Source organism: Panthera leo, chromosome B4, assembly GCF_018350215.1.
Source record: "Panthera leo isolate Ple1 chromosome B4, P.leo_Ple1_pat1.1, whole genome shotgun sequence".
Lineage (NCBI taxonomy): Eukaryota > Metazoa > Chordata > Mammalia > Carnivora > Felidae > Panthera > Panthera leo.
This window is the reverse complement of record NC_056685.1, coordinates 27767979-27790844: the sequence shown is the minus strand read 5'-3', so window position 1 is coordinate 27790844 and position 22866 is coordinate 27767979. Positions and strand designations below refer to the sequence as shown.

Genomic DNA, 22866 nt, shown 5'->3' with positions numbered 1-22866 from the left:
AGGAATATCAGATATGCATAAATGGTACAAAGTATCTTGAAGGGCCTGCTGATTGTTCAGCCTTAGTCACTTTTTAAGTTTAGACTTAGCGAGGGCAGGTTGATGGTTATTTAATTGTGCTAGATTGTGGTAAGTCTTCCTGTTTGCAGACAGAAGCCCCTCTTTCTAAATCTGACCATCCTAGATAACTTATACAATCCAGATTCTTAAAAAAAAACAAACTATATTTACATGAGCAAATTTAGAAACTACTACTTTATGTTAAGAGTACACATTTAAATATATGGAAATTGTTTCTTGTAGAAAATTATGTCTAGCCCAGTGATGTTAATGTAGTGGCCATTAAATATAATTTCTAAAATTCTACTTCTTGTAGTTTCTTTTATTCCTGCATATTACCTTCAACTTATATATGTATGTATATATGTGTATATATTTATATTTTCTGTATTTGCAGTAAAAGCTGAATATTAGTTGTGGCCTTTTACTTAGCATTGTAAATGATTGAATATATTTAAATAATATAAATAATTGTCACTTAATTTTTTTAATTTTAGTTTTATTGTTTAAAATTTTTTATTTTAGAGAGCAGGGGAGAGGGACAGAGAGAGAGAGATAGAGAGAGACAGAGACAGAGAGACAGAGAGAGAATCCCAAGTGTGCTCCATGCTGCTGCAGGGCTTGATTCCACAATTTTGGGATCATGACCTGAGCCGAAATCAAGAGTCAGAGGCTCGACCGACTCAGTCACCCAGGCACCCCAAGTGTCACTTAATTTTGATTCATTTGACACGTGGTTACTTACAGATTAATTGAGGCTTGATTTTTTTCACATAAACAATAATTATTATTAGTAAGTCTTGGTGGAGACTAAGCTTTAGTGATGGGTTAACCAAATTGCTTTTGCAAAAGAACATGCAAGGAGAAAATTTTAGAGGGGATTAAGCAAAAACAGAATGTTAGTGGAAGGGATAATTTAACCATAACAACCTGCCATACCTAGAATTCTTAAGATGTTACTATCCTATAGATAGCATTTTTTTATTTGGTTCTATATTGCAAAAGTGTTAGTTTTAAGCTGCATTCTTGGCCACCAATCTATAGTGAGATAAATACTGGAATATATGCAACTATGAATTTAGCTCAGTGGATCTCAACTGGGGATGATTTTGTTCCTTCCCCCAACCTCACTCTTGGGACATTTGGCAATGTCTAGAGACATTTTTGGTTGTCACAACTGTGTGTGAGGGCATGGCACCTGTCATATAGTAATGGAGGCCAGGGATGCTCTTAAATATCCTACAAGGCACAGGACAACCCCAACAGTAAAGAATTATCCATTTCAAAATGTCAATACTGCTGCTGAGAAATCCTGCAAGATATAACTTTTTTCTTTCTTTCTTTTTTTTTTTTTTTTTTTTTTTTTTTTTTGGTGTTTTAGAGATTGAGGTAATTGCAAGTGGCAAGCACCTTACTTGAACAAAAGATTGTGTTCAACTGCTTTTAGTTTGTTGGAGAACTGAGCTAATTTGGTTCATTTATTGCAAGAAAAAGAATTTTTGTAGCTGATGGCTTTGAATTTTTTTTTTTTTTTTTGATTGCTAGTATGTCTAATGTTTTTGGTTTGTTTTCAGCCATGATTTTTTTCTTGATAAAATTAATTTTGGCATTATATAATCCTGGGTTGTATCAGATTTGCTAGTATGAATCTCCTTCATATTTTGAATTAACTATCTCAGTTACATGGTTGTTTATTCACTTCAAAAATCCTTTCACATTCATTTTGATTCGTGATTTTCATGAACACCCCATGAAATGTGCAGAGCATGCATTACGCTTACTATTTGCCAGATGAGGAAACAGATCAAATGATTTGCTGTATACATTACAGCAAGTTAGGGATTAAAGCAAATTTAGGACTCTCAGAGGTTTTGATGCTTAGGACATTTTTAAAGTTACTAGTTGTTGTTGTCTCATTTGATTTTCCTGGCTGTCCTTTGAAAACTGGTAACTTACTTAAGGTCACCCAACTCATAATGTAGTTTTGACTATTTCCAGTGACCTATGCTGCTTCTCCAGGTATTCTCTAATAAGTATATTTGACAGTTTCTGGATAAATTCACCAAATCCATGCTTAACCTAACTAGGTTTCTTCACACTATAAGGGAGGAAAATTTCTCCATCCTCTTTGGTTCTCATTCTGGGCCTAAGTATTAAACTGATATGACAGATTGATAGTCGAAAAACATGCAAACTTTATTAAACTTACTTGTACATGGGAACCTTAGATGAAGACCTACAGTAGTAGCCGGAACAGGAAGCTTTTATACATTTTAGACAAAGAAACAATAAATTTGTGAAGAATGGACAAGACCAGAGGAGTTTGGGCCAGGGGTAGTAAATGGTGAAGAAGTAACTAGGAAGATAAGGATTAGTTTAATAGGATTTCTTTGTATAGGTTTCTCCACCTCTAGTTCTCCCCCACCCCTCCCACCACCATCTCTGCTGATAAGAATACTTTTCACATGGGAGTTTTATCTTTTGCTTTCAGGAGGGAAAAAGGAGAGTCATAATGTCCTTGCACCTGCTGTTTCTTAAATATCTTTGATTCAAAATAATCAGAATATCAAAATGGCGTATGGGGGGGGGACATTCTGGTGTCCTGCAACACCTGTCAGATGTTCATGTTGTCACTTGAATGAATAGGTAATTCAGTGTTTGTAATCCTGTGATTGGACTTGAGTGGAAACTTTGCTGAATTTTGATAAACCATAAGGTAGTGCTACTTGCTATTTAGAATTTATTGTTCGAGCAGTCTAAGTCCAAAAGCAGACTGAAGAGATGGCTCTCAGCTGTATTTGAGTATATTTGGGTGAGGCAACCTACTTGGCATGATTCATTTTGCCTTTCTGATGAGGGATGTATATTTGGGATAGTACCTCCATTGGTTCTGATTTTTAAATTAGAAACCTATTATTCTCTTCAGCCAGTGCCATCTTCTATGTCACATTTGAGGCTGTTTCTCTTAACTTTTTCAAAAAGACTATATACTCAAATATTTGATGAGTTTTCATGTTTGAAGATTATTTGATGATATTCAATTCTTGATGTAAGTTTCAGTAATCAGAAAAAATTTTTTTTTTAATATTCAGAAGTGGAATTGGTGGGGCATACGGTAGTTTTATTTTTATGTTTTCTTGAGGAATCTCCATACTGTTTTCTATAGTGGCTGCACAAATTTACAGTCCCAGCAACAATGCACAAGAGTTCCCTTTTCTTCACAGCTTTGCCAATATTTATTATCTCTTGTCTTTTTGATGATAGCCATTCTAACAGGTGTGAGGTGATATCTCATTGTGGTTTTGCTTTGCATTTCTCTAACAATTAGTGAGACTGAGCACCTTTTCATGTATTTGTATGTCTTCTGTGGAAAAATGTTTGTTCAGTTACTCTGCCCATTTTTAAAATCAGATTGTGTTAATGAAGGGCAGTTGGCACACAGTGTTTAATTAGCTTCAGGTGTAACAGCATAGTGCTTCCTCAACCCTATACATCGTGCTGTGCTTACCACAGTTGTCACTATACAAAGCTACTACAATACCTTGACTATATTCCTCATGCTGTACCTTTTATCCATGGGACTTACTCATTCTATAACCAGAAGCCTGTACCTCCCATTCCTTTCCCCCAATCTCCCATCCTTCTGGCAACCACCAGTTTGTTCTCTGTATTTATGTGTCTATAATTGGAAATTTTAATGTTTCGTATAATACATCCACTGGCTGAATGTGGACAATTCATAGTGTGAAATTGTGGGTCTTGGATTAAGAAGGAAAGGAAAAAGACCTTCGTCCGTGCAATTGTGTATTGGGCAACAAGGACTATAATTATATTGAAAAGGTGAAGATTTTCAATTTTCCATAAAACTGAATTATCCTGACAAAATATTTTACTTATCTCCATGAAGAAAAATGCCATATCCAAGTGGACATAATATTGTATTACTGAGGGGAGAGACCACCACTGACGTGTAACTGAAGCCGGGCTGGATTCCATACTTGCTAAGCAAGGGAGAGCTCTATGTGCAGAATATAATCCTCCAAACAGGCAGAGATGTACTTAGATAGGGTTTTGAGGAAGCATGGAGTTGTAGGATTGGCATATTTTCAGTGAGACAGTTTAAGGATTGGCCAACTTGAAACTTGGGGTTTAGGGTCTGGCTGGTGCTGAGGAGCAAGTGTCCTGAAGCAAGGCAGTTGCCGCTCGGCTGACTTCCTCAGCTGAGTACTTAAGTGGAAATGTTGAGTAGAGTTGAAGGGTTGATACATTGGGGCATATTTACAACCGGTTCTGTGATTACTTGTTCCCAGCTTGGGACAAGAGCCAAAGAATAATCTTTTCCTTTCTCGAAGCTGGAGAATAGGTACTTTTTATTTTCCACATTTGTGTCAAACATTTGTTAGCAATCGCGCTAATATACACTTTGATTTTGCTTTCCTTCTGAAACTTGTAAAAAAAGAAATGAGTGCAGTGAATGTAATTTGTTTCCTATCTACCAGTCTCAGGATTATATGTTATTTGGGACCCAGGCTGCTTCAAGGATTATTTTGATATATAGTTAAAAAGGTAATATGTTATTTATGGAAATACTTGACTATTTTAAATACTGTGGTGATAGCTGTTACTTTTATGTCTGTTTTTCTCTCTTGTGGGAATGTGTCGTATCATATGCCTGCCACAGTAGTCTTGATGGACGCTGAATTATAGATCTACAAGTTTGTTGTTTTGCTGTTGTTAGAGATACATGTAGAGGTGATTACTTTTTGAAAGTTAACTGGCAAATTCTTCTTATCAACATTTAGGAGATTTAATGGTTATATCATGTGTCTTATATAAGGTTGGCTGAATGATTTTAGTGTCTGTGAATCATTTTACCACAATTATATCATAGTATCATTTTTATGAAGTATTTCGGTTTAATTTTTATTTAGAATATTTTAATTTTTGGAATGAAATAAAGAGCTGTTTATGACAATTGGCTGGAACTGTGATATTTTTCTAAACTGATGTTTCACAGTAGTATTTTAGCTTTAAAAATGTTTTCCTTTGAGGTTCTAAAATAAACTCAGAGGGCATTCTTTATTCTAGAAGTTAGAAAAAGCAAAAGGAGTTTTTGATATACTTTCTATTTTGTGTTGAAGTTTTATTTAAAAAATGGAAAAAACTGATAATATAAATGGATATAAAATGGTATTTCGTAGTTTTAATTTGCATTTCTTTGATTACTGCTGAGGCTGAGCTTCTCTTCATTTACTTGTTAGCCATATAAATTTCACCTACAGTTTTCAGATTTAGCAAATAAAAATACAGGAAACCCTGTTAGATTTGAGTATTAGATTAACAACAAATACATTTTTAGTGTAAGTATATACCCTTGCATTAGTGGGGATATACCTATACCAATTTTTTTATTGCTTATCTTTAATTCAAATATGATGGGGCATTCTGTATTTTATCTGACAACTTTACTTCTCAAAATTGTCTGCTTCTGTCTCTTACAAAATTCTTAATTGCATTTCCTATCTTTGTTGTTATCTTCAAGAGTTCTTGGCATACACTGGATATTAATCCCTTGTTGTTGTTTTTTTTTTTTGTTAGAAGTTGCAAACATATTCTCCCATACTTTTGCCTGTTAGTTTTGTAGTGTTTTTTTTTGTTGAATAACAAGTCCTTCATTTTGATGGAGTCAATTCTGTCAGTTCCATCTGAATTTTCCCATATTGTTTATATTTTTGAGATCTTAAGAAATCTTTCATCACTCCAAGGTCACAAATGTATTACCCTACTTTTCATTTCAACAGCTTCCTAGTTTTACCTTTCATATTTAGATCTTTAATACATTTGGTGTTTATTTTAAGGGAAGAGTATCAGGAGATGAAGTGAGAGAGGTAGTGGAAGGAGCAGATTGCATAAGGATGGTAGGCCATTGTGAGGACTTTGGTTTTTATACTCAGTGAAATAGGAAGCCAGTGGAGGTTTTGAACAGAGGGTGCCACTCTCTGAAATCTGAAATACGCTTCAACAAAAATTCTCTGATGACAATTGAGATTAGATTGTATGAGGTATGGCAGAGACTATTGATTCTTCCTCAGTATCTAGGATAGCCTTTTCTCTGTTAGTATTGGAACCCGTCTTAGGGACTGTATCTTCCTACTTCTTCTGACTATAGGAGATATCTGTGTGTTTAGGTTGGGGCCAGTTAAATGTGAGCAAAAGTGGTATGTGCAACTTCTTCAAGGTGAGGTGCTTGTCCTGTTCATCTCCCTACGCCACCTCCACCTTCCTGTTGACTGGAAAGCTGCATCAACTAGAATGGTAACAACCACCTTGAACCCAGAGACAGGCAGCCTGTGATGAGGATGGCAGAGCCATCCCTCGTCAGCCTAGGTCCCCAGATGACCTTGTGGAACAGAACCAACTACTACTCATCCTCCCCTAAGCACTTGCCTATCTCTTTACTGTTTCCAGGAAGAGAATAAACTTTCTTGTTTCAGTTACTGTATTTGTTGTCATTTTATCACAACAGCTTTCTTCATACCCAATTTAATGCCAAAATTGGTACCTGAAGCGAGGTGTTGCCATAATAAATAGCTAAAGTACATGGCACTGGCTGAGTGGTTGGTCAGCAGACGGTTAGGCACCATGTCCTAGGCTGGAAAACTGGTGACCCTTGTTACGCTATGGCAAAAGCTTGGTGAAACTGTCACCTCTGATAACTTGGAAGGCAGTCAGTGTGTCTACCATTTTGTACCCCCAGGGAAGTGATTGGAAAGACTCCTAATGTGAGGCTGCTAACATAGGTTGACCAGCTGCTTTAGCAAGGAACTGCAAGAGGGTGTCAAGTAAGAGAACAATTAGCTAGTTTGCAATTAGAGCTGGGAGGGGGTATGATTTCACTAAAGGAAGTTCTGAATGCCCATGGCCTATGCTTTGAATTAACTGAAAGGACAGTAATATGGGGTGTTGCAGGGTTGGAAAGATGGTTTCTTCTTCCCAAACAGCGAGAGGTTAGATTTGTTCTTAGGAGACTTCATTAGATTTTCTTGGCCAGAGAAAGGTGGAAGCCAGTCTAGGCAAGGATCAAATAAAGGATTTATCTTCCCACCTGAACCAGTCAATCAAGCTAGGTAAAGCTCCAGTTACAAATACAGAGTTTCAGTTCCCTAGAGCAACAAAAGTTTATTTCTTACTCATAACATGTCTGTGGCTCCGTTCCACCATCCTCTGTCACTCCAAGCCAAAGGAATAGGTTTTTGGGGACATTGCTGTTCTGTTTCCGAGGGAGAGGAGACTTGCAAAACCGCTGCTTGGAAGTAACAGGTGTTACTTTTGTTCATATTTTATTGGCCAAAGCTAATCGGGTGGCTGAGCCTGAAATCAGTCAGGCAGGAAGAACATTTTAAGTCACATGGCTTGCACTGATGTGAATGGGGTGTGGTGGTGTAATCATCCTGTCCTGTGGATCAGATGACCTCAAATTAGCTAACCTTAAATTGAGGGACAGAGGGATGGATCTGCCTCAGAGATCAGCTAATCAAAAAGGCAGAATTGACAAACTTAGCATCTACCACCAGATTAAATCTTTACTTGTCCTTACTTTCACGTGGCACTGACTGAAGACAAGAAGACATGGGGGATTTTGAGACGATTATGTTGCCACAAGTTTAGCTTGCCAAAACTTGTGGTGGTTTCGCATTGTTTGACAACTAAAGCCATCTTTGACCCCCAAATATGTACCCCCTGGGAAATAGGCTATTAGCTCTTTCCTGCCTCTTTGGAGCACATACTCTCCTGTGTTCACTTCACAGATTGCCAGAAGGGATAATGGAAAAAGATATCTTCCAGAGACAAAGCCAGGCTTCAACAGACAAATGAACAAATGAGTCTCTCTCCCCACCAGGCACACAGAACCTGAGTTAAACCAAGGAACTTGGTTCCCTGGTAGAGTCGGGAGATTCGTTGCCATTCCTGTCCAGTAGTGTTTTGTCATTGGTAAGAATACCTATTTGCCATTCTTTTCAAAATGACTTAATTGCATTAATCTTACTTGTATTCCATTGTATATTGGGTGTGATGGTGGTGGTAGAGAACAAAGTTATTTCTCTATTAGTTTGTGGGTCACTGGATTGGGACAGAGACACATTGATATCTGTTGAAGAGGTTGCGTATCACCCAGAGGTCTTAGGCTTGGAGCTGAATCCAGTAACTGGTTGGGACTTCAGGTTATCCCTTTAGAAAAGGAGAGGAATGTTTCAGAGTGGGAAGAAGGATGCACTCCGACCAGCAGTATTTTGCTGGCACATAGTTCCTACACAGAAACTGTATTCCTTAGGCTTCTTGTAGCCAGATGAGACCACGTATCTAAGTTTGGGCCAGTGGATGGGAGTGGAAGTGATGTGTGCAACTTCTAAACCACATTTATATTAAACATCTGCTGTATGTCGTAGTCTTTTTTCCCCTGTCCCCATGGGTGAGGTGTAGGTGAGCCAGCTTCCATCATACAGACAAGGGCAGTGCCCCAGAGGAGTGACAGGACAGAAGAGAAGGACCCTTAGGAGGAACCCTCAGGGAGGAACCTGCCCACCTTGCTGGGACCACTTGTCTGTCTCAGGCCTACTGCACAAGACAGAAGTAAACTCTGGCTTGAGCCACTACATTCTTGGTTTTATTGTAGTAGTGTAGCCTATATCTTGGTTAATACAGATGGCAGTGATGGAAACAGGAAACAGGAAAATTAGAATCATTTTTAGTGATTTTTTTTCAGGTGAGGCTTTTCATTTATATATTCTTTCTGTGCAAGTTTATCTTTCAAACTGTCTAACAACGAGTTTAGAAATAAAGAAACTCCTTTGAACATTGTGATTTCCTTTATATTTCAGAGGTGTATTTACATATTCATGTAAAAATCCTGACATTTTCACATGATACCAATTTTCTTCGTTGCTGTAGAGTTCTTACACTTGCAAAGTTATTATTACATAACATTTGGTTTCACCATCCTATACTTTTATTACTGTTTGATGGGCAGCAGCAAGCAAGGACCTGCTGAGATGGGAGACTGCATTTGCAGCATCTCTGGTCCACTTGGGTGGGACTTTTATAGCAGCAATCTCCAGTGTGGTTGTGGGAGGGAAGAAGTAGGTTCTTAGATTGGTTTAGGAGAAGGACAAGCCAGCAAGAAAGTTAAGTTTAGGCAAGGGAGTGGGCAAAGCTGGATGATCAGATCCTAGGTTTATGGTGGATACGAAGTGAAGCCTGGAGCATGGCTAATGGATCGGGGAAAAAAATAGGGCATGAGGAAAAACTGGAATCTTCAACATATTAAGATCAAGTGAGATTTATTTATTCATTGATTCAATAAATATTGAGTATTTATCTTCCAGACACTGTTCTCTGTGGCACGGCTACTAAGATCAAAGCAGTGATCAAAACGAAGCGCCTGCCCTACTAGAGCTTACTTCTACAGGGGAGATAGATAATACACATGAATATATGAAAATGTTAAAAACAAAAATGAGGAAGGGTAAGGGGGTAGAGAGTGATTTAGATGCTATTTTAGATGATGTGAACAAGAAAAGGCTCTTGGAAGAGATGATCTCTGAGCAGAGACTGGAATGTAGTTAGGATACAGCAATGTGAAGAGCATCCCAGGGTATGCAAATAGTATGGCAGACAGAGCCCTGGCCCAGAGCTTGCCTGAGGAGTGGCCAGGTAACTGGGGAGCGTGAGTGAGGAGGAGTTATAATTACTGAGGGCCATGATACTTTAGGGCTGCGGTACGATTTGGGATTTTATTCAAGTGTCATGGGAAACCCATTAGAAAGTTGGAATCAGAGAAGTGATGTGATCTATTTTACTTTCCTGAAGGCTCATATTGGCTGCTTTGTGGAGGATTGATTGGCAATGGCGGGTAAAGAATCTAGAGAGCTGGACGGGCAAGCGACTGTAGCCTATAAGTAGCATATTGGAGTTTAAGATGTCAGCAGTTGAATGCTTCTGGGTGAAGGATCCCCTTGCCGCTCTTATAAGCAGACACACCCACTCCACAATAGGCATTATTTTCAGTGGATACAGGTCTGACCCCGACCCTTGGCTTATGCCGCACCCTTTCCTGTTTTTGACTCTGCCCCTCACCAGCTTCATTATTCATTCTTCCGTTGGGTCCTCACTTGTCTTTCAGATGTGATGCACAGTGTTATGTTGTCTGCCTAGCCAAGACTTCCTCTACATTTAGGTTCTCAGACCTTTTTTTTGGAGTCTGATTTTAGTCTTCAGAGAACTTACCTGGAAGCCTGCTGTGTAAGACAGGTGAAAGCAGTGGAAACGGAAGTTGGCGGTGTTGTGTTCTGTCCACTTAGCAGCTATCCTCTGACTCCCTGAAGCAACACTGAGCCACCTCCAGGAAACCCCAGCCTCTCAGTTCACAGTGGAAAGAGCCCTGCCTTGATCTGTGCTTTTGCCTGTCTTGCAGCAGGCCATTTCTGGGATCACCTCCAGTCATACTCTCCAGGCTCAGCCTGTGCCTTCTGAATCTTTAGGCACCTAGCTAACCAAACGACAGTATGCATGCCCTCCATTTAAAGTGGCGTGTTGAGGACTCTCAAAACTATGAGGTAGGCATGGTATATCGTCCCGAGTATTAGTTTTACTTGCGGTTATTTAATTTACTAAATTTGCACAGCAAAAATTAATGTAGTTCTAATCATAAACTATCTTTTTCAACAAATTCTTTTATTGACTCTAATTAAGAATGTAAACTTTTTGGGGCACCTGAGTGGCTCAGTCAGTTAAGTATCCGACTTTGGCTTAGGTCAGGATCTCAGCGTTCTTGGGTTCGAGCCCCATGTCGGCCTCTGCACTGAGCTTGGAGCCTGCTGCAGATTCTGCGTCTCCCTCTCTGTGCCCTCCCCACCCCTGCTTGCCCACACTCTCTCTCTCTCTCTCTCTCTCTCTCTCTTTTTAAAAAATAAATAAACATTAAAGAAAAAGACTGGTACTGAGGACAAACTGAGGGTTGAAGGGGGGTGGGAGGGTGGGGAGGGTCGGTGATGGGTACCAAGGAGGGGATCTTTTGGGATGAGCACTGGGTGTTGTATGGAAACCAGTTTGACAATAAATTTCATATAAAAAATAAATAAATAAAAATAAAGAATTAAAAGAAAAAAAAAAGAATGGTAACTTTGTAAAATAAGAAAATAGACGTATTGGGGCACCTGGGTGGCTCAGTCGGCTGAGCATCTGACTCTTGATTTCAGCTCAGGTCACCATCTCAGGGTTGTGGGATTGAGCCCTACATTGGGTTCTGTGCTGAGTTGGAACCTGCTTGGGATTCTGTCTGTCTGTCTGTCTCTCCTTCTGCCCCTTTGCCCCACTCGCTCTCTCTCTTTCTCTAAAATAAAAATGGAAAAAATAAAATAGATATATTATAGTTTAGAGTGTAACATCTGTGTGAACTCTTTAAGGGGCAAAACACAAAGCCAAGAAATGTAAAGTTCGTGTGGGCCATTTAGTGCCATGCCTTCAGCCTCTTGAGGGCTATTTGGTCCCTCTGCTTTGCATTGAGGATACTTTGATAGGCAAGGTTAGAACTACCTTTTTAGCTGGTTGGATTTGTAATTCTATATTACTGTTTTTATGTTTAATGGAGCTATATAACATTTTTTTTCAGCACGAGTTAGGAACTGGCTATGGTATAGACTCTGAATCTTTAGGCTTTTCTTGTTAAAGGTAAAAATATGAGTATTTTCTTCCTTTACTCAGGTTTCATTTTGACAGATGTCATTAAAGTAAGCACTGCTGCATTATAAAAAGGTCATCCTGGGCCACAAAATAAGTTTGACACTTTGGATTAAAAAAAAAAAAATAGGGTATCCCTTGCATTAAAATCTGTAATGTTTCTTGAGTTGAGGGGGATTTTTAAGCAATAAGATAAATTTCTTTGTTTGGACTGTTTGCCATTAGGACATTGATTTAGCACTAGGGATTTTGTCTAACACTGCCAATTTGTAAGGTTAATGAAGGACTTGGTCATGTTCGCTGATGCATCCTGAGCATAGCACCTGCCATGTAACAGTAACTATTTTTTGAATGAATGAATGAATCATCTTTGAGATACCTGTGGAAATAATATTGTCTGGTTATTGATACGGGACAGCATCACAGTTGGATGAAGGCTCCTTCCTTGATGTGCTGTCACAATGTTGCTATGGCTCCTTCAAATTAATGAAAATAGGACATAGCTGTAAGTTGTTTTTATTTATTTATGTTTTTTGAGTCTGCCAGTTGTCAAGTCTATTTAATCATATAAAATACTAATTCTCTCAGTAAAATAGGGGTGGTAGCACAGAATTGGTTTATTGAGTGCAAGTAGCTGCACTAAGATTAGATGAGGTACATAGAGTGGGACAAAATGCATACAGGCAGATGAGATATCTGACAATGGACTTATATCCAGAATTTATAAAGAACTCTTACAACTCAGTGGTAAAAAGGACACCACAGTGAAAAAATGGTCAGAGGACCTGAATAGACATCTCTCCAGAGAGGACTTATAAATTGTAAATAAGCACATGAAAAGATGCTCAGCATCATTAGTCGTAGGCTTATACACATCAAAACTACAAAAGAAAGCACTTTGTACCAACTATTTGCTTATAATCAAAGACAGATAATAACAAGTGTTGGTAAGATTGGAGTGAACATGCATACAGTGCTGGTGGGAGAAAAAGAGGCAGCCACTTTGGTAAATGGCTTGGCAGTTCTTTATAAGGTAAAAACATCGGGGCCTGGGTGGCTCAGTGGGTTAAGCGTCAGACTTCGGCTCAGGTCATGATCTTGCAGTTTGTGAGTTCGAGCTCTGCATCAGGCTCTGTACTGGAAGCTTGGAGCCTGGAGCCTGCTTCGGATTCTGTGTCTCCATCCCTCTCTGCCCCTCCCCCGCTCACGCTCTGTCTCTCTCTCTCTCTCTCTCTCTCTCTGTCTCTCTCTCTCTCTCAAAAATAAATAAACATTAAAAAAAATGTAAAAGGTAAAAACAGAGTTACCATATGTTACCCAGCAATTCCATTCCTGGTCTCTACCCAGGAGAAATGAAAACACACATCCGCATAAACATTTATACACTAGTGTTCATAACTGCATTATTCCTGATAGTTAAAAAGTAGAAACAAGCCAAATAAATGTCCATCAGCTGCTGAACGGATAAGCAGAATGTGGTGTATCATTCACACGATCCAGTGGAATATCATTCAGCATGAAAAAGGAATGAAGTACTGACCATGCTACGACATGGATGAATCTCAAAACATGCCACGTGAAAGAAGCCAGACACAAAAATGCTCTATATTGTATGATTCCATTTATATGAAATGCCGAGAAGAGGCATGGGGACAGAAAGTCAGTTAGTGGCCGGGGAGGGTTGGGGAAGGGAGTTGGAGAGTGACTGGTAATGCCTAGAGAGTTTCTTTTTAGAATGAGGAAAATGGTCTAAAAAATTGTTTGTGGTGATAGTTTTACAACTCTGAATATACCAAACCAATAAATCGTCTGCTGTGAAAGGGTTAATTGCATGGTATGTGAATTATATCTCTTTAGCTATTAAAAAATGAATAAGTGAGGTAATGTGTGGGAATATACTTTGAGCTACTTGAGAAGATATTATTGTAGTTTGACTGTAAGGCCTTTAAATAGTAGCAGGATGACTTAGATATTTTTCCTTGCTTGCAGGTCTGTGATTTTTATGCCATGACTCAACTTTATAAGGCTGTAACTCAGCAATATAAAATATTGAAAATGTTGAAACATTAAATGAAAACTGCTTGGCTTACTATTTTTATTTAATAGGATTTTCTGAATCTGTTAATTAGCAATAAGTAGAATGTCATTAAGGAATTAGGTTTTGAACCATAAAATTTTAGAGCTGGAAGAAACTTTAGAAGTCATGTATTCTAGGCCCCCTCATTTTGCTTTGCAAGTGAGAGAAATGAGTCTAAAGTTAACTAAGATGTCTTAGGTCAGAGAGTAAGTTCTAGAACCAAGTCAGTGCTCTTTCGCTGGACTACCATTGTTTTTGGTGCTGTAATAGTAGTAGCACTATTAATATCTTTAGCAGCTATTTGAATACTTCTATATCCTAAGCATTCTGTTAGGTACTTTATGTATATTTTCTTGGTTACACAGTTTATGAAGTGGATTCATTTTACCTGTGTATTAGTTTCCTGTTGTTCTGTAACAAATTAACAAAAACTTAATGGCTTAAAACAATGCAAATTTATTACCCTATGGAAGCCCAGAATGGGTGTTACTGTCAGCAGGGTGGCATTCCTTTCTGGAGATTTTAGGGGGCATCAGTTTTCTTGTCTTTTCCAGCTTCTAGAGGCTGCCCACATACCGTGGCTTGTGGTCTCTTTCCGTGTACAATGCCAGCGGTGGTGGGTCAAGTCTCACATGCAGTCTTTCTGGTTCTGACTCTTTGGCTTCTCTCTTTTCCCTTTAACACCCTTGTGGTTACTGTGGGTCCACTTAGATATTCCAGGATGCTCTCCTTATTTTAAGGTCAGTTGCTTAGCAGCCTTAATTCCCGTTTCCATGTAACATAACGTATCCACACATTCCAGGGATTAGGATGGCAGATATCCTTGAAGGGGCATGGTATGCCTACTGTGCCTACCACAGTTTGTTAAGAGGTATTAGATCAGAGAGGTTAAGTCATTCAAAGTTGCAACATTAGCAAATGAAAAAGCCGGTATTTTATAAACTGTGACTGTTACTTAGCATATTTTTTATGACTGCATGGTCTTTTCCACAAATGCTGTTTGACCTGACAAAGTAAATTGGATGGTGAGCGGTGTCCAAATAGTAAATACCTCTTTCTTATTAAAGTAAATGTGATTTTACTTTAATAGTATCAAGGTATAGGCTATATTATTATGGAACAGTTACAAGCATGGTAGAGGAGTATATTTATTGATATGGAAATGTGTATGACTCATCAAGGCTTTTCAGTTCATTAACACCCTCCCCCATTTTTCTCTATTCATTAGTTCCCTTCTGTCATCAAGTTTTTCCTTATCTAGCCTAGCGGCCCCAATTCCAGCTGCACTCCGGAAGATTCCCTCAATTCCTTTGCATCTCTTTGATCTCTCCTATCTGACAAAGCCTTAGGACTGGATGAGCCCAACTACCTGCTTGTTGATTTCACGTCAGGGATATACTCAGCAGTCTCAAAACTGCCGAGCAGTCTTCCCACGTGGCTCTGTTATCTTACTCCCACAGCATACCTCCTCCATTCTTTCAAACAGCCTACCCCCTCCCAGTGCCACTTGCCATCTTAGCTGTTTTCCATGGAGTGGACTGCTGTTGAGCATCGGTCCTTTTAGGAACACTCTTCTTTTGGCCTTTGTCACACCACCTTTTCCTGGGTTTCCTTTTCCCGTTCTGGCTAACCCTTTTTAGTCTTCTGTGTTGGTTCTTTCACTTTTACCTGACCACTGAAAAAGAAGTTCCTCAAGGTTCTTTTTTTTTTTCCTCACTTTGCACTTTTGGTTTTAAAAATGATTTATATGTCTCCCATATTTATTTCTCAGGCCCAGGTTTTATCAGCCTCAGCACTAGTGACATTTAAGGTGGGGTAAATTTTTGTTAGGGGGCTGTCTTATGCACTGCAGCATGTTTAGCAACATCTCTGGCCTCTACCCACTAGATGCCAGTAGAACCGCCTCTATCCCAGAAGTGACAACTAAAAATGTGTCACACATTGCAGAGTGTCTCCCGGGGGGTAGAATCACCCCCAGTTGAGAACCATTTGGCTAGACTAAAGTTGTCTTGAGGATCTAAGGATAACACAATATTGGCAGCTCCTTTTGAACGTCTCCTAGGCATCTCCTACTTAACATGATCAAAATGGACTCTTGTTATTTCCCCCGATATACTCTTCCCCCAGCTTTCCTCATTTCATTTATGGCCTTACAGGCCATTGGAGATACTTTGACTTTTATTCTAAGTGGACTTGGGAACTATCAGAGGGTGTGGGGCTAGGAAATGATAGGATCTCACTTAGTGCAGATCATTGTTGAGAAGAGACTATGAGTTAGAAGGGTTAGTATCTGTAATACCTGAAGAGTTCTCTTAAACTTAATGAGGAAAAAAATATCAAGACTTAGTACATAAGTGGACAGAGAATTCTAACAGATGAGTAATACTGTTGTAAAAATGTAGGAATATGTTCATCATCACAGGTAATCAAAGAAATGCATTTTAAATCTGCCTTGAGTCACCCCTTCTATTCTCTTGAAAGTACTAGAAATTAAAATAATGCCCAATTCTGGTGAGCTTTTAATGAAGTGGGGCCATTCACGCTTACTTGTTTCTTATAGATACTCTCGGCCACTGCCGTTCCCTGAACATGTGTGATTTCAGATTCTTATGCCTTGTCTATATTGCATTTCCCCTTCTTCCTCCTGACCTCCTATTGACTCCTCATCTTTTGAGAGCAGCAGTCAGATGGGAGAGGCATCCCACCCCACTTAACACTGCTGGTGAGCCAGCCTTGATTTGCTGCCTTCAGCACTGCACTGTATTCCTGGGTATATGTGTCAACCCTTGCCTCTTGAGTGGGGGTTCTTGTGATTAGGGGGTGGTCAGTTGTCTCCGGGACTGGCACACAGTGGTTGTTCAGTAAATGTTGAACTAAATTACTGAAATGTGATGGATGTTTTAATGAACTACAAGTATGTCAAGGTGATGTGGTCACTGAAAGTGTAATTATGAGTGTATTCTATGGCAGAATTTTATAACAATACTAAGGTATGTTTACTGTAATTTAACCACATTTGAAAAGTAATATGTAAAACATGAAATTTTAAAGATTTTAAATTATAGGTAATAAATAATTTTCTAATAACTTTGTAATCTTCATGCTAAAATGTATAATTTTTAAAGTCAGCGGGCAGACTTCTCTCACCCTCTCCTCATCAAAGGCTACACTCTTTGTCTTGTTGAGTTATCTGGTTTAACTATCAGGAAACAGGGTAGACCTCCCCAGACTGTGGGCTCACAGGGGTAGCTGCATTTATGTGAATGAATTAAGTCTCCAAGCATACTTGAACTTTTACTATGATTGAATGTATATAGGTTGAGAAGTATTTTCCTTTTTCGTGTTTTTTTCCCCAAATGATTCCATCTCCTAGGTATATGGTGCTTAGTATTTTGGAGTTTATAAATGCATTCACATTATCAATGATAACGTTATACAGCTTTCGATGATGTCAGATATAAATGGTAATTGACTTCTTTTACATTTTTCGAGTATCTACCATCTGTCGGTGACTGAGATACAGAATGCCTTCAGGGGAGTCCTTGTCTGGCAGGAAAGATGGGCAGCCATGATCACGTGATGAACATATGGTGGGGTGCAGGAGGAGGGAGAAGCAGTTATTTACCAAGAAAATCGGCAAGATAAGATGACTTTTTTCCCAGTAAGATGACTCTTGAGCAGGACTTCAGAAGATGAACTAGATTTTTGCCAAAAGGCGGAAAAAGGAAAGTATAAACAGAAAGGTGGAGGTGTGGAAGTATATGATGTGTTCACAAGCCACTGAAAAGCTTTAGAGAGGGAGATGACATGATTGTTTTTGTATTTTGGAAAGAAAACTGAGGTCCATATGCAGAATGATTGTTTCGAGGAGACACGTGAAGAGTGGTTCTCAGTCTTCTTCGCTTTGATTTTTGCATGCTTTCCCATATGATGTTTTTGTAATCATCCCTAGATTTCGATTGCAACATAGATAAGACAAGTTATATATTATGCACAGTTCTGGCCAGCCAACCATATGGCCTTTCTCAAATTAATAGCTGTATAACAGAGTGTCTCTTAGGAAATTCTGGATGAGAACCAGTGGATTAGAGGAATGAGATCAACTAAGAGGCCACTGCAATGTTCCAGACAAGAGGTGATGGCTTAAATCAGGGCAGTGACAGAAATGGATGGGAGGGAATATATATGAGACGTTTTCCTGTATAGACTTGGTGGACTTGAAGTGTGGGGGTAGGGAGAAAAAGGAATTACAGATCAGTGTTTCTCAGATTTTAATGTGCACTTGAATTGCCTGGGGATTTTGTTAAAAGGTAGATCCTAATTCAGCATGTCTGGGGTGGGGCAGTCTTATGTTTCTAAAAAGATTCCAGGTCATGAACAACAAGCACTGTTGGTCCATGGACCAACCTTTAAATAACAAGGGTGAGAGAACTTGAGTGTCAGGCTCTAGTTTCCAGCTGGTAATGTCATTATCTGAAATGGGGAACACAGGAGAAAAGAAAGGTTGGAGTGGAGTCCTTTTGGGACATTAGGTATAAAATTGTAGGCACCTGGAAATTTGTATTTTTAACTCAAGAGAGAAATCAGCCCTAGAGATACAAATTTGGGAATCAGGATTTCATCGATTGTAGTAAAAGCTGTAAGAATGAATGACATTACCTACAAGAAAGAGGTAAGGGTAATACTAGAGTATATACTTACTCCCGTTTGCCAGAATTTTAATGCTCCATTTAAGTTACTTTATAAACTAGCAATGGGGAAGAAATTGGATAGACGGCCTCCTTTCTATGAACAGTGTGTACGTACAAATTTCAGGAGTGGAGAAGTCTTTGGAAAACTCCTTTATCTCTTGGTAATGACCATAGATCAGGTTAAATATTCCCTGGTCAGGTTAAAAATGAATTGAAGTACCTTCTGTTAGGTAAATTCATTTATACAAACAAATATGTATTAAACAGCTTCAAAATGCCAGCTACTTATCTATGCTCTAGGGCTAAAATAGTAGCAGATAAGATGTGTCACCCAAATGTCGGATTACGGGGGAGATAAGCAAAGTGATTACAGTAGAGTGTGAGAGATACTGAGGTGGGGGAGTACAGCAAGGACACCTGTGATTCAGTGTGGGGATGAAGAACTATCTCTTGAGGAAGTATCATTTAAGCTGAGAAGAGAAGCCTGAGCCAGATGACCTAGAAGATGTGGGGGAGGGCATGACAGCAAAGGCTGGGAAGGGAAAAGGCCCTGCAGGTTGAAGAAGGGCAGTGGGGCTGACCCACAGAGCATGTGGTGTGGAGAGTAGTGAAAGATGAGGTTGGAGAGGTGAACAGAGTCCATGGCTAGGCCCTTTCTCCTGGGACTAGGTAGAGGGTGGAGGGAGAAAATGATGTATTTTCTAAAGGAAAAAGTATTATTCTGCCTGGGTGTAGTTCAAACAATAGTCTTATGCGTATGGTTTTATAAGGGTTTTATGGACTGGCCCAGGACCGGAATGACTCATAGTAACATTGTTTCTATAGGAAAAATGTTTTGGGCTTCAAAAACTGTCTTACAATTTAACTTTCAATTTTATTTTTCACCATTTGGGGACTGCTTGGATACACATACAGTTCTAGGGCTTTTTGTTATTTGTGTTCAAATTGCACTTTCTTTAGTGTTTATCTACATGGCCACAGTGTTGATTTTCCACAGATGTAGTTGAAATGTTTTCTTTTCTTGAACAGATTTAGAAAAGGTATGGAAATAAAAATAGAAACCTTTTAATACACTGTTTGCTTTTCAGAGTGTTTGTTCTTTCAAGTTAAAGGTTTCCTCTGTAAACTATATTGTGGTATGATGTTATATACCAAGAAAGTTGGAAAATTGTTACAAACAGAAAGTAAAAGACATTGGTATGATTTCACTGCTGAAGTCAAAGGGAATGCAGAAGGTAAACAAAACAAGGCTTAAATACCTAGCTTTTAAAAATACGTTAATAATCATGAGGTTATCACCATCATCTTCTTCGTGGCTAACTATTGTTATTGTGAGAAATACTAGATATTTTAAAGCAGAATAGAGCTGTTAAGGCCTGTCCCTTTATAAAATAGATCTATATGAGCTTCATTTTGTTTAATAAATGAAACTTCAGTCTGGAAGTCCCTCAAATTCCCATGTCTCCAATAGGCAAAGTTAATTTTATTCACATCCATCTGAGTGAAAATGTCTTTCAGTATCAGAATGCTTTCAGCTGGCAAGTGACAGAAGACCCAATTGAAACTGAAAATATTAAGTTAATTTTATGATCTCATATAACTAGAAATTTGGAAGAAAGATGGTGTTATAGTTGGTTCATGTAGCAGCTAACTGCTGTCATGAGGCTCTCAGGATCTGTCTTTCCTTTCTAACATCTTAGATGAGTTAGCCTTTGTCCTCAGGCTTGTCCCCTTCTGGTCTGAAGATGACAGGCAGCTTTAGTTCCAAGCTTTATGCCCTCGTATAAAAGAACCCAAGATTGTAAGAAAGGAAGGTGTCTCTTGTCTTAGTTTAGGCTGTTGTAGAAAATACCAAAGACTGGGTGGCTCAAACCACAAACATTTATTTTGCTTTGTTCTGGAGTCTGGGAAGTCCAAGATCAAGTTGCCTGAACATTCTTGGTGAGGGCCCCTTTCTGGCTTGAAGACCACCACCTTTATGCTGTTTCCTCACATGGCAGAGGGAGAGTGCTCTCTAGTCTCTTTCTCATTTTATAAGAACACTATAATACCATTAGTGTTCTTATAAACTAAGAACATCCTCATATGAGGGCTCCACCCTCATAACCTGATGTAACCCTGATTACCTCCCAAATACCATCACAGTGGGGATTAGGGCTTTAATCTGTGAATTTTGTCAGGGTGGAGGGAGGCACAAAAATTCATGCCATAGCATCTTTTTTATGTCTTTTTTAAGAGTGAAAAAACACTTTTCCAGAAACCTCTCAGCAGACTTCACTAGTTGAATTTACATCATATAGCCCATTTCTAAACTGGTACGTGGCAAGAGATATAGAAGTCCTGTGATTGGCTTAGACCAGTCAGGATTCGTGGCCCTCCTGACTTCCCAGAGAAGAACTAAATTAAGATTCTGTTGTCCAGGAAGGAGAATGGACCTGGAAGACACCCACTGGTGCCTGCCATACCTTCCAAGGCCAGTTCCTCTGCCTGGGCTCTGAATCTTTTTCTACCTTTTAGAGGACTTTATTCTGTTAATCCTTTTTTTTTTTTTTTTTTTTTTTTTTTTTTTTTTAACATTTATTTATTTTTGAGAGAGAGAGCACACACAAGCAGGGGAGGGGCAGAGAGAGAGGGATACTCGGAATCAGAAGCAGGCTCCAGGTTCCACGATGTCAGCACAGAGCCCGATGTGGGCTCAAACCCACAGACCGTGAGATCATGACCTGGGCCGAAGTCGAAGTTGGTGGCTTAACTGATTGAGCCACCCAGGCACCCTACTGTTCATCCTTTTTTAAATCACCTGTGTCTCTTCTCATTCTTTTAAAGCTATATTGAAAGAATCTACATGTGCTGTCTCCATTTCTCTTCCTACAGTGTAGTCCTTAAATTTACTGTAATCTGGATTCTGCTTTAACCTTTCCTTTCCCTTCTGTCATCATCAGTGCCCACCTGATTGCCTGATTCTTCACCCGTATTACCGGTAGTGTTTGGCAAGACCATTGGTTCTGTAGGGTTAGCACACGCCAGAATCATGTAGAGGGTGATTAAAAACATAGTTGACTGGGCTCCATCTCTAGAGTTTCTAATTCAGTAAGTCTGAGCTGGGGCTTGTACATTTGAGCTTACTTTTGATATTATTGATTTTACTAACTACTACCTTTTTCCCGAGTTTCAAAACTCAAAATTACCTCTCAAACCTGCCCTTCTTGTTCTTCCTGTATTCTCTGTTTTATTGATGAATACCAGCGTCTTTTTTTGTCAAGTAAGAAATCTGGAACTCATCCTGGTTTTTTATTCTTCCTTACCCCCATATATAGTCAATTCATGTGTCCTACTCTAAATGTCCTTCAAGTACATCATTTTTGTCTCCATCCCTGTTGTCTCTGCATTAGTTTGAACACTCATTTCTTTTCACTTATGCCACTGGAATGATCTCTAAAGTGCTTGTCATATATCCAATCGCATATTTTCTCTTATTTATACTTCATACTGTTGCAGAGTGGTTTTTTTTTTTTTTTAATGCAAGTCTGATCATATTATTCCTGAGCTCAGAATTCTTTGGGCTGTTAAACCTTCCAGATAAAATCCAGACTCCGCACCATGCAAGCAAAGAGCTTCAGGATTATGTCTGCCCACCTGTCTAGTGTTTGCTTTTTCTCCCCTCTTCTTTACTGTACTTCAGTATTGAGCTTGACTTAATTCTTCTCTTGGGCTTTTGAGCCTTTGCATGTTTTCTCTTTGCCTGAAACATTTCTCCTTCCCCCTTTGCTGCTTTGGTAGGTCTTGCTTATCTTCCAAGACTTAGCCCAAGGATGCCTCTGCTATTGCCTCACTTCCCTGGTCCCTTTCCTTTTCTATTCCTGGAGATTAGGCGTTCCTTTCTGTACAACCATAGAGGTATATAAATGGTACTCATTTAGTACTGAAACACTATTCAGTTCTGCAGGTTTATTGGGTACTTGCTCCCTCTAGGCTATAATTTCTATGAGGACAAAGATTGTACTTTTCATCTGTTTCCTAATATAGCACCTAACATAATAAGAAAGTTTGTCAAATGAATATTAAGGATCATTTTTACTGATAGAAACTGGTCATAAAATCAAATCTGAAAAACTTAGGACTCAGAAACAAACAGGAGGGTGACAGAAACACCTTAGACTTTATATATAGTTGGATTTGTTCAGGATGCTGGGTGGAATTTATGGTTCTTAGAGAATTTATAGGGGTTGGTGATAGGTTGTAGACACCACATGAGTGATGTTCAAATTAGGTTACCTTTTTTATTTCCTGGAGAGTTAGGGT

At 39.0% G+C, this 22866-nt stretch overlaps 1 protein-coding gene across 4 annotated transcripts in view; it reads left to right on the top strand.

Annotated features, from left to right (window-relative positions):
• ZNF438 (zinc finger protein 438) overlaps positions 1-22866 on the top strand; it is a 171306-nt gene that overhangs the window by 5338 nt on the left and 143102 nt on the right. The window contains exon 1 of one of the 4 annotated variants that reach the window (XM_042945243.1): positions 9299-10673. The exons of the other annotated variants lie outside the window; for them this stretch is intronic. The gene's annotated coding sequence lies outside the window, so the exon portion shown is untranslated. Of the gene's footprint in view, positions 1-9298; positions 10674-22866 lie in introns of those variants that run through there. 4 annotated transcript variants of the gene reach the window in all.